The sequence below is a fragment of the Cetorhinus maximus genome, chromosome 23 (assembly GCF_964194155.1).
Source record: "Cetorhinus maximus chromosome 23, sCetMax3.hap1.1, whole genome shotgun sequence".
NCBI classification, from domain to species: domain Eukaryota; kingdom Metazoa; phylum Chordata; class Chondrichthyes; order Lamniformes; family Cetorhinidae; genus Cetorhinus; species Cetorhinus maximus.
In genome coordinates, this window is record NC_135901.1 from 47,650,143 (window position 1) to 47,669,607 (window position 19,465).

Genomic DNA, 19,465 nt, shown 5'->3' on the forward strand with positions numbered 1-19,465 from the left:
CCATTCCACTCAAAATGAATGTCTATATTGATTGGTTAGTATCTCTTGTCACTGTCAAACAACCTATCATTTACGTTTGCATATTTGCAGTTAGTCTTGGAGCCGATGCACTTATGTTACAGGCCACACATTACAAAACACGTGTGACACTTTGTTAAAAATATATAGGAATGTTTAAAAAAGGAGAGTTATGGTGACGGAACAAGAAGCTGAAATTTAAAATAAAAATTAATTATCTTCTTCGTTGGATTTGTGCATTTTGGGAAATTGCTATTAAAGTGGAGGTCTGCTTAGCAGTTAAATGTAACAATTGTGTTTCACTTCTGAGGTGACATGTAAGCAACAATGCCCGATATTTAGCTCAGTTAGTTTACAGATCGACTTCCATTTCAAAGTATTTTCTTAATTACATGTTCATTTGAACTTTGTGAAATTAAGAAGTCTTCATGATTTAAATTAGTGTGTTTTCTATGATCGGCTGGAGTCTACAAAACAGGGATTGGAAATTATATGTAGAAAAGCAAACACAGGTTAATAAATGAATGAAATAGAATTGCTCTGTTTTAGGCCACACCTTGGCCCATATCTCATCTCGGTTTAATGATGTGCTTGAATCGCTGATTACTTTAATTTTCCCACTTAAGGTATTTGAACAAAGCGTTGGTTGTAAAAAGTGATACTGTAATTAAGCCATTAGAGCCAGGAATCACAATCTGAAAAAGATGAAATTAATTCAAAGGCAGCAATGTAACATGGAAAGAAATCTGAAAATCTCATAAAGAAACAAAAAGAAAAAACTCTGGAAGTTACCAACAGCATCAGCAGCTCCCTGGCAAAAGCAGACTCACCGAACTGAGTACAATACACAGGGGCCCGTGACTGTGCTGAGTCCATTTTAAAATAATTATCCATCAATAACATTTAAAGCAGCGGTAATATGATGCTTTTCTAGTAAACTTCTAAATAATCCCTTGCGGAGCTCTAACAAATGTTCCCTGCAGAGAGCGCATTGTTCCATTTACGGGGGAATCATCATTATTTTTAGGGGACAGTGAACATTTCATTCAGGGATTAATGATTGAATTTAGGAGAAGGTGATCATTGTAGTTAGGGGACATTTGAACATTGTATTTAGCAGACAGTGATCATTACGGTTATGGGACAGTGATCATTGTCTTAGGGGACAGTGAAAATTGCATTAGGGGAGAGAGATCATTCCATTTACAGGGCAGAGAGCATTGTATATAGGGGACAGAGCAGACTATATTAAGGGAACAGTTATCATTCGCACCGAACTTCCGAATTCGGTAGGTGGGGGTGGGAGGGATAGTGGATGTTTTGGAATCATCTGGAAATCAAGTTTAAATTGGAGAACATAGGTAGCTCCACCACTCTTAGCAGAATAGGTATCCAGGAAAAGTTAGGGGGATTGAAATCATTTCCAACTTCCCGATTCCCCACTTGACCCCCAATATTGCCCTCCAACATTCCTCACTCCGCCAACCCTGACTATCCTCCTGACAGCCCGACTACCTTCCTGCCCCTGACTATAACCCCATCCCCCTGAATAACCCGACTAAAAAACCACCACCCGATTATTCCTCCCTCCACAAATAGTCTCACCCACGCCTCGACTGACCACTAGACACCCGCAGACACAAAATACCCCTGGACTAATTCTACCCCCTCCGACCCATCATACCCCACTCCACCTATCCTACTCCCGACGCATCCTATTCCCCTGAACCATGCTACCACCCGACCCATCCTATCCCAATCCACCTACCCTAAGCCCGGGACCATCCTATGCCCCCGACCCATCCTACCCCATTCAACTCATCCAACCAGCCAGCCACATTTTACATCACTGAACCATCCTACCACGCACCACCATTCCACCCCTGATCCATCCATCCGGTCTGACACACCCAACCCCACTCGCCCCGTCCTACCTCCAACCCATCATACAGCACTCCAACTATCCTACCCCCGAAGCACCCTATGCTCCTAGCCCATTCTACTCCTCTCAACCCATCCTGCCCTCAAGACCTATCATACAATCTGGACCATTCTAGCCCGGTCTACCTATTCTAACCCACTTGACCTATCCTACCACTCTACCTCCCCGACCCAAAAGACACCCTGAACCAGCCAACCCGTCTGACAATTTCTGCCCCGAACAATCCTGCCCCACTTGAACTAGATTACAAGCCTGACCACTCCTCAACCGCCAGCGAAACCTGCTCCTGACACAACTTACGCTACGTCAACTATTCGAAACACCTTACCCAATCCGTCAGTTCAAAGCATCCTACCTCACCCGGGCTTTCCTAATCCCGATCTACTCTTCCCGTGACACATCCATTGACCAGAAAGTGAACTGGGCTAGCCATATAAACACTGTGGCTACAAGAGTAGATAAGAGGCTAGGAATCCTGCGTCGATTAACTCACCTCCTGATTCCCCAAAGCCTGCCCACCACCTACAAGGTGCAAGTCAAGAGGGTGATTGAATATTCCTCAGTTGCCTGGATGAGAGCTGCTCCAACAACGCTCACAAAGCTTGACACCATCCAGGACAAAGCAGCCCGTGGGATTGACCCCCCATTCACAAATATTCACTCCCTCCACCACCGACGCACAGTGGCAGCACTGTTTACCATCTACACGATGCACTTCAGGAATTCACCTTAGACAGCACCTTCCCAACTCACGGCCACTACCATCTCGAATGACAAGGGCAGCAGATATATGGGAACTCCACCAACTGGAATTTCCCCTCCAAATCACTCACCATACTGACTTGGAAATATATCGCCGTTCCTTCATTGTCCCTGGGTCAATATCCTGGAACTCCCTCCCTAACAGAAACATAGGTGTACCTACACCACATGGACCGCAGCAGTTCAAGAAGGCAGCTCATTAACACGATGTTCTCAAGAACAATTACGGATGGGCATTAAATGCTGACTGGACCTGGGACGCCCACATCCATGAATGAATAAAAAACTGTAACAGAAGCCTCACTTTACCCTTTGACTTTGTAACCGATATCGTGTCTAATCGTGACCAAGTATTGATATCCGACTTTAACATTGACGGAGTTAACTGCGGCTTTGGTGAATTACGTTGAATGACCACATGTGTTGGGCTCCATATCCTCTTGCAAGTAATTGACCAATTCTCTTTTGAAGGATTTTCTGCAGAGTGCTCGCACGGATTGACTGAATAAACAAACTTTCCTGATGTAAAGACACGAAGAGTTGGGCTCGTGATTCTTATTCAGTTTTCGACAGATGCAGTGTTTACTCCTGCAACTGATTTCATACCAAATAGTCAAAAGTCGGTTTTTCTGATCAATAGGGTTCTCATTACTCTGAATTGATATGTGCATTGTAATTCCATTTACTTTACATCCTGTGAACTGAGGCTGTAACAGAAAAGGAGAAAAGCTTTGCTACAGCTGTACAAATCCATGGTTCGATTACATGCTGGATTACTTGTATAGTTCTGGGAATGGAACATTAGAAATGATAAACATTGGTCTGGAAACAGGCCGGCACTGATCTACCAGAATGCTTGGAAGGTTTTAATAGTTAGACTAAGGCGCCATGCCAGTTATTACAGGAGGACAACTGTTGGTTTCCACCTGGTGCCTCAGCTTGTAATGAATTTCCGGATGTTAGAGTCTATGCCGAGCAAATGTCCAAATGTATAATTACTTTTACTCAATCATTAATAACACCATGCAAATTCAAACAACTATACTCACTATTTGTTCCATGATTCAATGTTTAAAATCAAAGCTGTAATATTTGTATTCTCATTTTGAAATTAGGCACTCTCCACTCTCCAACACCAAACGAATTGTAAACCTGGCGGAGTTGCACCATTGGTTACAGCGAAGAAAGAACTCCGGCCTGGGGTGCTGCTTTCAAAGGTCAGTTGTGATCGGTTGATCAGGAGTAATGTGTGTATCTGTGTAAATAGCGAACAGAAAAATCGGTCCCATTGCAACCCATATTCAGCCTTACACCACCATCTTTAATCAGGTAACTTTTTGTGCGCTGCGTATTATCACAGCCCATCCCACCCCTTTCCTTCACTTCCAATCTCCGCCTCTATAGCTGTTCTCGACCAGTGGACACGTGAATTTTCCAAAACCTGATGCGAAATTTTAGCTCTCAGCCCTCGTTTCCTGCTTTCAATCAATAAGTAATTCATGCTAGTTTTGACAATTCGCATGATATCAAGTGTTGTGATTAGCCAATCTGGTAATTCGTGTTTTTTCGAGGTTTTTTTTTAGATTTAGTAATTCATGTGGGGAAGCATAGATTTGTGAAGTTGGTAAACAACCTTACAATAATTACAATTCAATGGATAGTCCTTGTCTACGTAAAGAGGCCAGATCTGCCAGTCTGAAATCCTTAAAAAATAGGCAGCTTTTCATGGTGGGGACGAGTTACCTGCAGTTGTCTTCATAAGGGGTTCAACTAGTCATGCAACTCCCAGATCAAAGAAGCTGAAAGTGCCAGTTAAGGCATTAGGGTCTGTGCATTAGACAGGCCGAGGTTCTTGGACCAGATCACTTTGTTTTGGCTGATTTCCTTGTTGCGTCATAGAGGACCCAATGTCCAACAGGGTCCTGCTCCCTCTCGCGCCTGAGAGAACACAAATTCTAGCCAAAGCTAGTCGAATTTCAGTTCAATAATATGTCTATATCAGATCAGCATCGATCCCAATCTCTCGGAATCATTCTCAGGTTTTTTGCTCGGTTCAGCGTAAGAAGGCCCACAGGATTTTGTCTCGATGCTGTTTGTGTGCCATATATTTCCTGGCCTCTGGGAATTAGCCTCTGGTTGTGCCAACGGCAATGTCAGTGTTAAATATCGGCTCTGCGACTGCTCTGCTTTGTAAGTGTTTAGTCGGACAGTGCGGATGGAACTTTACTCCGTGCCTAACCAGTGCTATAGAGGCCTGGGAATATTTTATGGGAGATGTCAAGAAAGTATTCTTCCTGAAACATTGTCCTGCATTAACCTCTGAAGGAACAGCGTCTTTATTATTTAGAACGACCCGACGCTGAGTGTCACAGATTAGAGAAGTCACTGAGTTGCTCCTCGCCGTTCCATCATTCTGCTTCTGGCTTTTGCCTTAAAAGGGAAGAGGTAAACATCTCTTTACACGAATGGGGCGTTGTGTGGCGAATCGTTCTTTCACTGAAGTGCCTCGAGTTCAAACACATCGCAGACAGGATTCGTGATAAATACCAGTCGGGAATGGAGGAAAACGCGAAATCGGGAAAATGCAGCGGTGTCGATGAATCGAGGAGTAAGGAATTCAGCAAAGTCATACTTGGTGCAATTATCATTCAAGATTTATTAACAATTTCAGGGCACATTTTGTAGAAATGTTTAATTTAAAGGTCACAGAATTGAATTTATAGTTTGAGCGTCACATTGAGACGACCCCATGCGCTCAGAGCTGCCAACTGTAAGTACAAGTGTAGCATAGGCCAGAAAGAGAAAACAGCGGATCAGCATAAAGGGAAGGGGACAACAGCGAATAAGGAACGACATATTTACAAATGCAATTCAAGCTATAGTGAAATTATAAACTACGGTTATATTAAAATAATAATTATCTCGCACATTTCAGACAGAAAGGCGGAAATACTCTCCACGAATGTCTCAGTTACAGATTCAGATTCATAAAATGAAGACATTTCACTGTTAGAGTTACCAGGAGAACATATTTTAAAGTCGGAATACAGACATCTCAATAAATAACTGAGGAAAATCCAAGGAGGTCCGAAAATCAACCGATCACTTAAACTGTAAAAGAGGGAGCAAATAATGAAGCAGATGTTAATGACCTGGGACATTTATGTTGGAGTTTTCAATCAATGAAATATTTGGAGATTTTTCAAACCGCTCCTGTCATATTGATGTGTGAGTGGATTAAATCTTCTCGCCATCACCAGACCGGCGGCAGCGCCATAGAAAATGCTCAAGAAGAACAGGGCGATGAATGTGGAAGCGGTGGTCCAGATGTTCCCGCTATCGTCCTCATAGTCTTTAATACAGATGCGGCCCGTGGAATCAACGGGGATGTAGCCGGGGAAATGCCTTTATTATGTATATTAATCCAGGACGTCCCATTATCTTTTGCATATACATTCTGTTGTATCTTCCTCAGGCTTTGGGCTTCATTTCGAATTAAATTTTCATGCATGCCTGTTATTACATTAGTGGCTCTCAGTAATCTTTGTCTGTTACTAACACCGCAGCCGTTCTTGCTTTAGATTACTCATACTGTTCCTATCGGAAAATTGTATTTTTAAAGATTCAGTGCCAATGTGTTTTGGATCAATTTCGAATGACCTGTTACTGGATATCGCGGGAAAATTACTACTTCAAAACGGTAATTTTGCTTATGGCTACTAAATTGCAGGCTCTGAATGTTAACTTTTATGTGATCAGTTGGGGATTCTCATCTTCTTTCATAATTTGTGATGGAAATGCTTGGAAGGTCATTCACTTAACTCAGTTTCTAAGTGAAAGCGTTGTTTCAATGTAATTGCAGGGCCTGCATGTGTTCGGAAGTATTATTGGAAGATACGACTGTTAATTACAAACCAAGGATGAAAATTTCGGCCTGGAGAGAACAGGGTCCTGTTTTATGGAGCTGATCGGGATGAAGCTGGACCAAGGCCGCTCCATCATTTTCCAGACTTTCTCCCAAAGGCACATTCCGGAAAGAGGTAGACGATGATTTCTCTGACCGCAGCTCTTTCGAGGGCAGAGTGGGTACACGTTGAGATTCTGGGCAGACAGGGTGGATCCCTTCTCACCAAAAGCTAACCAAATTCAAGTTGATGGTTTGAAGGCTATAAAGAAAGCTTTCATCAGCTGCTAAATGTGAAACACAATGGACCGGAAGTTTTGGATGGCCATTCTGCCATTTTTAACGTCCCTTGCCCCGCAGCTCCACATTTCTCACCTGCACTTCAGAACAGGAATTCCTGGGAACAGTGGGGTGTAGAGTCCTCCTTCGTTGTGCAGGAATGTTGGGGAAAGCCGAACCAGAGCCTTTCGGTAGTTTTGCTGCTGTGTAGCAGTAACATTAATGATTTCAAAACCAGATTGAAACAGTGTGGAGAGAAGGTCAGTGTGCAAGGTAGCAGGGTCAGATGGTCGGGTGGCAGCTAAAGGGGCGAGGGAATAGGGTAGGCCGGGGGATATCGGGGAGTTCGGGGTTGTCGACATTTCGTCGGGGAAGGGGGCTAGACGATTGGAGGGGGAGTGGTTAGAGGGTGGGCGTTGAGACAGAGAGTAGGCTGCCTGGGGTGGGAGTGTGGGTAGCGTATGGGATATGCGGAGGGTTGTCGAGGTGGGGAGGGGGGAGGGGGAGATTCGGGGGTTCGGGAGGGTCTCGGGGGTTGGGTGCTATGGGAATGTGGGGGATTAGTTTGGGGATAGGGGGTTACCCCGGGGTTTCGGCGGCAATTGATGTTTCGATGTATTAGTTAGGGTAGGGGTATTTGGGATTTGGATGGTAGTCAGGGGTCTGGGGCACACTTGGAGTGTCTGGACAGTGGTCCTGGTGTCCATTTCGGAGTTTGAGATCTGAATTCTGGTTGCCCAGGAGCTGCAACTTGTTTTAATCCTTTTCATGTTTTCTGGGCACCTATTCTGCTAAGTAAGTCAGGGCAATCCAACTCCTCCAAATCTAACTCAGGGTTCTGGAGTGTTCCAGATGCAGGATAATTGCCCAACGGATGTTGAAAATCCGCGGGAAGTTGCCGTGTAGTCCTGAAGTGGGGAGTTACATGGGATCGAACACCGCATCTCTCTGGTACCTCGGGGTCAGGCCATCCACTGGTCAGAAGATCTGGGACATTTTGACCATACATTCTGATCTCCGTAGGGCCGAATCCATGAGGCACCCCAAAGATGCTGTGGGAGAAGCACAACATCAACCCCCCGCCCCCGGCCCGGAAGCCCCCATATGAGGACTGCACGGCTATTGACCAGAATATTCAAACTTCCGAAGAACATCAGGAACCAACCAAACCATCCGACACGTGGATTTCAATCGGAGACTTCAGATCGTTACGCCTGTCCCGGAAGAATAGTTTCCCAGGAGAAGTGAGAAGAACTAAAATTGCTTCTAACTCCTGGGTCACTATAGAAATGACACCACCGTCCCCCCTCTGGGAACCTCAACTATGTCCCCCACCACCCGATACCCGACTGCCCAAGCTCCCCTGCCTACCTTCTCAACCCGCCCCCGACTATGCCCCATTACCTTCCCCAACCTCCGACTACCCTCCGGCCCCCAGGCTGCCCTCCCGACCCTCGACGAATCACAAGCACCCGGCTGCACTCCCACCCACTGAGGACCCAACCGACCTCACGAATAGCCCCGCCAACCTGCCGGCCACCCTCCCAACACATCGAATACTCGCCAAGCAGGACATCGACAATCTCCCCCGATTCCCCAAACACCCTCCAGACCCCTGATTACACCATAAGCCTTTCAACCGCTTGTAAAACCCAGGGTATCCCTCTAACACCCCGACCACCATTCCAACCACCACGAATTCTCTCCTGGTATCCAACTGTAACAACCCTGGACACACCGGATGATTCCAACAACGCCCCCCACCCCCTACCCCCCATCACCTCCATCCCCAACCCCGGAAAATTGGATTCTGGATGTCTGATAACTAATAGCAGTAGGTTTCCTTATCCATGTTTGATTTGATGTTCTCTGATGGATTCCGCAGAAGATGTTGAGAACTCCCAAGGCCCTCTCCTTCCTGAATATACACCACTGTATTGGCACCACTGAGGGTTCTAGCCTGTTGGTTTATATTGTTTCCCACCACTATTTTTCTTTCCAATCATAGCATTCAAAATCATGTTTTTTGCATTAAATTCCATATCTCATGCGCCTGGCATTCCTGTCCTGAATTATGCCAACTAGCCTGCACACAGTTTTCTCCATCATCACGTCTTGTGCTATCGGCAAACCTTAAATTTTTACCCCTTGTTCCCGTGTCCATGTGATTAACAGATATCACAAATGACAATTGATTGAACACCGATACTTGTGGGACACTATGTAAACTTCCTTCACGATGAAAAACCATCGGGACCCACGAATAACATCCCCTCTATTACTTCAGAGAAAAGTTCAATCAAGTTTGTCTATTTTGCCTTATTACAAATCCATGTTAGCTGTCGTTTATTAACCGACGATCTTCCAATTCACCATTAGCATTGCCCCGATTCTGCTCACTGGACGTTCACCTGGCGGCAATGTTAGGCTGACTGACTCTAATGCAACAATGATTTTCACACGGACAGGAAATGTCTCTATGGTGAATTTGTATGGGGGCTTGTAGACTGTCATGTGACATTCTATGTCAACATGCTTCATTAACATTAAACATCATAACGTAAAAAGCCTGCAACTTTTAAAGATATTGTTATATATTATGGGGGGAAATGTTTCCTGTTGAATAAGTTTTTTAAAAATCTAGATTTCAAAGGAGAACATGAAAAAAATAACGACTGAGTTTATTGGGGATTGCAATGGAAAAATGTAATTAATTTAACGTAAAAAACGAAACAACTCGACTAATAAATTCGTCGAATTCTTTCTGTATCTGCCTTTCTAAAGACGAATGTGCTCCTGAGCAGGATCAGTGTCATCCAGCATCAGCCCTAAATGAAAACGAATGGAACGTCTCGCCAATCAGCCCCAATTGCTGAATTATAGCTCCCTGCTGCATTACAAAGCAACACTGCAGCACCAAAGCCTTGTAATTTTCTGGAATCCATTAAGTGTCAACTGATCTCGCCTGCATTCCACGCTATGCACACCCCAAAATCCTGCTCATCAGATCAATGATAAATGGTACGATTGAGGTTGTTAATATTGGTTCATACAATGTAAAGGCAACTCCTGCCGCTGTGAAGGAGCATTAAAGAGTCTGGCTCCGATTCCACAGAATGCATTCGGCAGAGCTTCGCCTCTTCATAGCCGACACTGCATTTCAGCTGTAAGGTTGCTGGTCCAGAGGCATCGCAACCGCTGGCCCCGCTACAGCCTTTCCGTGGACACGTCATCAGATCTGCTGCCTCTCCTTACAGGATGCAGAAGAGTCATCTGGGAAATCCAAAAACCAACCACAAGGCCTCCAAAAACAAGCCTTAATACCACCATATAGTTTGTGAAAGGAGAATTCATCCAAATTAAATTCCATGATATTAAGGTGCCAAGCCTATCGAGAAACCCTGGTGGAGTGTCAACTTTGCAGAATTGGAGCTTCTGTTTGCTGAATGATGTATTAATGCGTTGTCTAGTCCACATTCGGTATACTACCATCACTTCAGTGGTCGGGATGTGTGACTTCAGTGTAACAACGATTCACCTCCTCCAGGCACATACGGGGGATACTCCCACAGGTCAACTTTCACAAATGGAATTCTGGGTCATGGTAGAGGGTGCCCCAGCAAACCACAGCTAAACGTCAGTGCCACTGATGCAAGTAATTTCGCGCTCCGAATATTAAAGCTATCCACTAACATTTTAGTTGCTTCACGTCTGGGATTGTTGTCGAATAACTGTTAAAGATAAATTGGTAGGACCAGCGAACTATTGACCGGGAGGTGGTGGCATAGCAGTATTATGACCAGGTTAACATTGCATAAATCCCAACCTAATTCTCTGGGGACCTAAGTTCACATCCCACCGCGGGAGGTGGGGAAATTTGAGTTCAATAAAAATCTGCAATTAAGTGTCCGATGATGTTATAAAACCATTGTTAATTGCTGTAAAAGCCCATTTGGTTTAATTATTTCCTTCAGGAAAGAACATCTGCTGTCTGTCCTCTACGTGACTCTTAAATGCTCTCTGAACAAGAGCAGCTAGCGATTGAACGAATAAAAAAATCCTTTCTACCTTTATCAACGTGGCTAACAGGATAGCAGGAAACGAAATCGGCTGAAGATTTATAAATGATAAATGAAGATAATGGTCTCTTGCAGTTTTATAACTTGTTTTTTTAATGATTTTGTTGGGCATTTTTGGGGCCCCTTGAGAGATGGGACTCTTCCCAATTAGCCAACGGAAAGCGCAGATGATGAATTGATGGTTTTTTTGCCATCTCAATCCCCCAGTCCGCTGTTTGTATATTTAGGGGCTCAGGTGTTTGCTGTAAAGCGGTGCTTGGTCAGTGGAGAACAGTTCCTGAGGATAGTATGTGCGTCCATTTCAAAGCGTATCCAACCATCAAGATCAGAATCATTACTGGGGCGGGAAGCGGGGAGATTGAAGTTGCTTTATCAACAGTTCATCTTGGAATGTGGTAACAAATCAGAGTTACAACACTTTGCCGTCCACATGAACGTAGAGATACTACGCGGATTACAAGGACCCTTGATTCTGATGGGAATAAGACAGACCACAGAAAATATGGGGAAGAGAACTTTTAACTAACTGAGAACAGATACCGACACTTAATTGTGCTCGGATGCATTGCGCCTTAAACAGTCTTAAATTCAAACTGAGTGACTGTTAACTAGGATGGAAAACCTTGCGTGGTATCGACAAGAAGGGGGAAGGATGGAATCTTGTGTACAGTTGAAGTTGGATTTTACTGTCCTTATCGTCCAAATAATTTAACAATTACAAGTAGTGGATGTTTCACTCCATTCTTTAACTCCTCTCTGAATTTGCTCTGGGTCCCTGCATAAATAAACGGGTTGACGCAGGAACTCAAAAACTGAAGCACATATGCTTTTTCCTCAAGAATGAATGTTGAAAGATTGATTTCAGAGCTTGAAAAATAAGTAACATTTCCAATTTGAACATAGAGGAAAGTTATAAAAAGTAACAAATATAACAGGATGAAACTTCCCGATACACAGAAGAGTAAAATTATGGACTTTCTCCGCTTCTCCATCTCAGGGTCACGCTGATTCTGTCCATTTCTCCGGGTCTGGAGTCTCCTGCGAGCTCTATTGGCTGCGACAATGTGTCTGACTGTCAGAACATTGAGCAGTAAAATCAGAATTAATGGGAGACAAGGGGTTAAAATGTGATGAATGCAGTCATAGGCGATCCATGCAAGTGAGGTATAAAATATCAATTTTACATCGCAGAACCAGGGTACATCGTCAATTATGTACAAAGGTTCGTATATAAAATACTGGAAGGTGTTTTTGACACAGCTGATTGTGCAGATTGTCCCTATAATCCGTGCCGCCGTTTTTTTGGAACAACATTTTATTTTCAGCTTCTGGCAACAAATGGCCACAAATCGATCAAACGTGAAAGCTGTAGTTAACCAGGCAGAGCTGTCTATGGCTGCATATATCAGGGCTTCACGGAGACTGCAGACTGGTGTGATTGACAGGAAACTCAGTGGGAAATAAATGCCAGCAATCCGGTTCAATATCACAGCGGTTATAATAAGCAGCAGATCCGTCACCGCCATGGATTGTAAATAGTAGGTTATACACGTGGAGAGACCGCATTTCCCTCGGGAAAGGATCACAATCACCGCCAAGTTAGCTGCAATAAAGAGAGAGAGATAGAAAGAGAGAAGGTGGAAAGAGACTGAGTTTGTGTGTGTGAGTTTGGGAGAGAACGAATACAGGAAGGTTACTGCTCAAACTATAAACAAATCAACAATTTTATAGGAGTCTGCATGAATTTGTACCTTTCAGATGTGGTCCCCAGTTGCGCAATTGCAATGGGCAAGTGATTCAGCTTTGAAAATTGAAATCTTAACTCAATTTAGGGCAGGTCAAAGTTATACGAATGTCAGATAGTTTAACGAAAACTAATGGAGAACAAAAGGCATTGTTAACACAGAGAAACTAACATAGGATTTTTGAATAAGCAAGAAGAAATTGTACTCATCTGCAAAGCATTGCAGGAAATAATGACGAAGGTAAATGAAAAAAGCAAGCAACAAGAAGTGTGGAAACTAACAAGGGCGCGGATTATATCTCACTGAAGATCAATATAGTTCCCTTCCAATTAATTATTGTAAATTATTCGTTGTTGGGGACTTTGGGAATTAAATTATCTCAAAAATATCCACATACAGCGAGGGGTAAAGGGGCAAAGAGTGATTTCTGATCTTCCAGACAGAACGTTTGCCTGCATGTGAAGATACATCCTAGCTCCTCACATAGTAGTCAACTGGAAGATCGGTGTCGATCTGAACCTTTGGAAATGGCGGGAAACGAGGTCTCCTTCAGAGTGAGGTCCCTCTTGCAATGCAGCACTGACTCCATACTGCACTGCACTGTCGGATTCAACTATCAACGTTGTCCTGTAGTGGATATTTCAAATCAAAGCTTTGCGTCTCAGATGCGACAGAGGCAACCAAATGGACAGCCTCACTCAATATGGACAAACAGCGGAGACGGGAAAATGTGGGATATTGCCCGGTGCTATCAGCAGAACGAAATTCCGGCGTCAACAGTGGTCAATGTAGAAGCGTCGGCTGCAGCTCATGCAGAAGATGTGAGGCGGGCTGAACCAATGAGTGTTGGAGACTGAGAGCAGAAACACACCTCTGTGATTGTGGTGCTAATATAGAATATTCATCAAACGGCTACTGTTACATTGTTTACACATCTGTCAAAAACTGGGTGCTCATGATGTCCTTCCAACAAATTCATTGGGGGAATATTGAATGTTACAATGCTCTCTATCAATGAATCATTCGTGGGAATTATTCGATTATTGTCAATATGAACAACACAACAGATTTACATTTGCACCGTGAAAACAGTGTGATAGCTCAACCACAGTTAGACTGTCAGTAACGGAAGGTGATCACCTTCACACCGTGATTACAAAGTGATAATTCACCTTCAGTAACGATACCGGAAACAAAATGTAGAGACATTTAGACTGCAATGTCAGTGTTAAAATGCACCTGCAGTAATAGAAGATGATCACACTTGCACCATGATGACAATGTGATAATTGTCCTTCAGCAACGATGCCAGTAAAAGAATAGAAAGGCATTTGCACTGTGATAACAGTGTGAAAATACACCAGCACGAAATGGTGCAAAACACCGTTGAACAGAGTAATATAATACCACTTACAACGAAAAATTACACCCTTATAAGGGTGATATTATACCGCTAACAGCGAGAAATTTCACCCTGAACAGGGTAATATTTTACCATTAACAGCGAGAAATTGCATACTTAGCAGGGTGATATGATAGCACTTAATTTGTGAAATTTTGTTTTTAACAAGGTTATTTGATGCCACTAACAGCGAATAATTGCACCTTTAATGGCATATTATTAGGCCATCAGCAGCGAGAATTTTAGGCAAAGAGAACAAACTATATTGTCAAAATTGAAACATTATACCTATAAAGTGGGGGAAAATAGTGCTTTTAGAGGGGAAAATATACTTGTTAAAAGAGGAAAATTGCCCAATTAATGGGGAGAATTATACAGATAAATGGCGAAATGGGAGAATGGGTATAACATTATGGATATACAATGCTTTTAAATGGTAGAATTCCTACAGGTAACCGATTTCCGTATCGAATTACTAATTACAATATTTTAACTGGAACCCCGATAGCTGCAAGGACTGGATAATAAATGGCAGACAGAAGGTCTTTTGGTGATCCGTGCATTTTCAACAAATGTTCTGAACGCCTTCCGCACTGCACTGAAAGATTGTCACTTTTATAACTGATGTGAAGCTCCAGGGAGTTAATTAGGTGGTTTGATCTCTTGCATTAATTACATTAATCTAAAATAAAAACAGTTTAGCCCAGCTGCTTCAGGACTGACGTTTATGTTTCGGGGGAATAAAAAGTACTTTTTCAATGGAGTTGACACCCAGAGATTGCAGCATGATCACAATTTATTTTCTCATAAAAAGATACCGACCTGGATTTTGTAGTCAGGGGTGAATGAGAGGCATTTGGCCCTGATTGCTCTGAAGAATCCCCATTTGACTGGTTCACTGGCTGCCGCCACAATTTAAGCCTTTGGCTGATGCATGGCCCATGGACAAAATGATCTGTGAATAGTAACATAGGGGTGACTTCTAGCGACGGCGCGCCTCTCCTGACGTCACGAGCCCGATACAGGTTCCCTGGGGTCCCTTTTCAGGCCAAAGGCAGATGAGTGTTTTGTTATGATTTAAAACACTTCTACGGACTTTAAAACTTTTCAAATTTTTCTAACACTTTCATATACTTGAAAAGCCCTTTAAACACTAAGTGATGCACAAGTGAATGTACGCTGAGGTAGAAAATGCCCCGAGGCAAGAATTTTCAAACAGGACAGGAAATGTGCATATAGGCTGCAGGACTGTCATGTGATATTCGATACTAATATGTTTGTTTAATGTTATAAGTTGCAACTTATAATTGTGCACTTACTGCTGTGGAAAGTATGCACTGCATCACCTTACTGCAGTTCTCCCATAAATTCGGCCACGCTGCCTCTGGCTTTCCGTTTCATAGCCTTCCGTTTTCAACAGGTTCAAGGAAGTGCAGGACTGGATGCTAAATATTCCTGTGTACAAGGTGTGCAGGAAAGATTGTGCAGGAAGAAAATGACGGGGGTGACGGTATTGGTTAAGGAGAGCATTGCAGTGCTGCAGAAAGAGGATGTCTCAGAAGGTTGAAGGACAGAATCAATTTGGCGAGAGCTAAGGGGAAAAAAAGGGCCATTAAGTGCTAGGTGTTGTCTGCCGTCCACCTGCCAGTGGGAAGGATGTAATGGAACAACTCTGCAGGGTTATCACAGAGGTGCAAACATGAAAGAATAGTTATAATGGGGGACTTTAATTACCAGAATATAGACTGGGATAGTCGCAGTGTAAAGGGCAGAGAAGGACAAAAGCTCCTAGGTTGTGTTCAGGAGAATTTTCTACAGCAGTGTGTGTCCAAGAAGAAAGGAGGCACTGCGAGACCTGGCTCTTGAAAATGAGGTTGGCTAAGTTGATCAAGTGTTAGTGGGAAACATCAAGGAGACAGCGATCATTGTCTCATAAGGTTTAGGATGGTGGTCGAAAAGGATATTGGAAATCCAGAGTAAGATTAATGAACTGGTGGACAGCCGACTTTAATGAAACAAGAAACAACACGATACAGTGACGCGTTGATTGCATCGTGACGTCATTCGCTGCAGGACCAATCGGCGAAGTCCATGTTATTGTGAAGTCATACCCTGCTTGTGCCTGCTGTTTATTGAAAAGAGCGTTTCGATTGAAAGAAAAAATGACTTCGGTTCTCATTAAAATAGCAACTCAATTTCAACACTCATTGGACCATAACATATATCGACCGTGATTGGTTGTTTCCCACATTGATTCAGCAGCGACTGATCACGGGCCATTCACAGCCTCCGCTCAGCGGGGAGGTTTGTTTCGCCTGTGACCCCTGACTGAGGACTGTGGCCCCGAGGGAGTGAGTTCTTGGCAACTTAAAGGGGTCGTACGTCCATTGAGTCTTTCCGAGCCTGGGAAAGGACAGAGAAACTGGGGAGCACAACGGTGGTGGCTAAAAATAAATGCAGCTAATAGTGGAGGGATATCCTGAAAGGTAAGAGCAAAATACTGCGGATGCTGGAAATCTGGAACACAAACAGAAAATGCTAGAAAAACTCAGCAGGTCTAACAGCATCTGTGGACAGAAAGACAGAATTAACGTTTCGAATCCGTATGATTTTTCTTCAGAGAAGAAGAAGACTCTGAAGAAGAAACATTAACTCTGTCTTTTTCTTCGTAGATGCTGTCAGACCTGCTGAGCTTTTACAGCATTTTCTGTTGTTGTTTAAAATATCCTGAACGGTATTGTGGGAGAGGATGGGAGACAGATTGGGAGAGATAAAGGGTTTAAGCATTAACTTCACCGATTCACAAACAACATTCCGAGTTTTTAAGACGCGTCGGTAATTTTCCCCTGCCTCACCCTTCCTACATTCAACAACAAGGAACCTCGCCCGTGAACTCTGGGATTTTAGAGAAAATGTTGGAAGATAGTAGGTTGTGGAAAGAAACTTCTCCTGATATTCCCGTGATCGGGAGGCTCTGAAGAAACCTGTGAAAAAACAATGAAGCAGATGGAACTAAAACCCGAGGGTGATAAAAGAATAAAACTGCGGATGCTGGAAACCTGAAAGAAACACAGAAAGCGCTGCAAAAACTCAGCAGGTCTGACAGCATCTGTGGAGATAGAAACGAAGTTGACATTTCGATCCGTTATAACGTTTCATCAAACGGACTCGAAACGTCAACTCTATTCCTTCTTCCACAGGTGCTGTCGCGCCTGCTGAGTTTTTGCAGCATGTTCTGTTTTTACGTAACCGTGGGGTGATGTTCAGTTAGTTCAGGGAGATTGTATCAGAAGGAATGGAGCAGGGAGAGAGGATCCCTGGGGTGATGTTCAGTGAGAACAGGGAGATGGTATCAGAGGGAATGGAGCAGGGAGAGAGGATTCCTGGGGGGATGTTCAGTGAGTTCAGGGAGATGATATCAGTGGGAATGAGCTGACCAGGAATACAGTTCATTCTCGAAGCAAAAGGGAGAATGACAGGGCTAATGGATTTAAAAGAAAAGGTGGAAGTGGAGAGTCAGTGTGTGTCTACTGGAATGTGGACCGTGTATATGCTTAACAGAAAGGCGTTGGTTTACGTGGGGTGCGAATAATGTCTGTTTGTGTATTTAAGAGATAATTCGAAGCCAGTGTCTCAGTATCCGATAGGCCGCAGGATAAAGGAACAAGCCCCATGTTTATGTTTACTTGTTGCATCACGTGTAACCCCGTCTTTGGCATTTTCGCAGTTTTGTCCCCCTGGTATGTCCAATAGACCTAAAGCTCTGTAATAATTTACAGGATATTCACTCGATCATATATCAGTGCCAGTCACGTTCCAGTCTCTGGAATCGCCCCTTGGTTAGTGCTCCCTGTTATACCTGTGTTATATATCAAGCCAGTGGCACCCCTGCCTTCAAAGTGTTTAATCGGGCAATGCAGAGGGATCTTTACCCTGTTATGACCCTGGCTGTACCAACCGTGGGAGTGTTGGCTGGGGCATTGTAAACGAAGTTTTCTGCTCCAACATCCTGCCGTATGTCAGCCTCCGATGAAGCCGAACGCTACTGTTTAAAATTACCTGACATGTGACTGTGACCGCCTAGAGTATGAGTCAAATCACCGAGGTGGCCCTCCCTGTTCAATCGTTCCACCTCGGGCAATTGCCAGAAACAGGCAGAGGTAAAGATCCCTTTGCACGGAGGGGGCGATGGGTGGCCCAGGGGGGCCTTCTGGGCAAATAGATCCTAGACAGGACTGGTGAAATCGGGAGAAATTTGTAATAGGTGAAATGGAGCAGTGTCGATGGACCTCGGAAAGAGGAATTCAGCAAAGCCATAGTTAGTTCACATTTCATTCCACATTTATTAGCAATTTCAGAGAATATTTTACAGGAAAGTTTATTTTAAAGTTAACAGAGGTGAATATAATGCCTGACGTCACGTTGGGAACAGAACACATGCGATCTGAGTTGGTAAACTGTATGTACCACTGAAACATAGATCAGAAAGAGAAAACAGCGGCTCAGCGGAAAGGGAAGGGAACAAAGGTGAATAAGGAACAAGAAAAGTTAATTAATTACAAATGGAATTCTAAGTCCAAGGAAATTAGATACTCCAATTTCATTACAACCATTAACATCTCGCACATTTCAAACAGAAAAAACGGAAATTCTGTTACAGGTTTGGTTACAGATCGGGAATCACAAACTGAGAACATTTCACTTTTACAGTGACCAAGAGAACATATTTTAAATTGAAATTCAAGGATCTTAATAAACGGCTGAGGAAAGGCTACGGGGTCCGAAATTCAACCGATCACTTGATCTGTAAAAGAGAGAGAAAATAATGAAGCAGACGTTTGTGATCTGGTGCATTTATGTTATAGTTTTTAATTGTTCAAGTATTTAGAAAGTTTTCAAACCGCTTCTGTCAGATTGTAGTGTTAGTAAATTTAATCTTCTCACCTTCACCAGAGTGATGGCAGTGCTGTAGAAAATGCTCAGGACGAACAGGGCAATGAATGTGGAAGCTGTTGTCCAGATGTTCCCGTTATCATCCTCATTGTTTTCAATCCACATGCGTTCTGTGGAATCTACAGGGATATGAGCGAGGAAATTTAGTTACATTGTCAGAAACCGAGGGCATCTTACTTTTTAAAATATATATTAAATCTATTGATTCTTCCTTAAGCTATTGATTTGTCTTCTCAATAAATTTTCAGTGCATATCTGGTAATAAATTGGCGACTCTCAGCAATCTCTGCCTGTCGCTAACTCCACAGCTGTTCTCATTTTACATTCCTCATCCTGCCCATATTGGAAAATGTGTTTTTTCCCCCTTCGGTACCAGTTCAT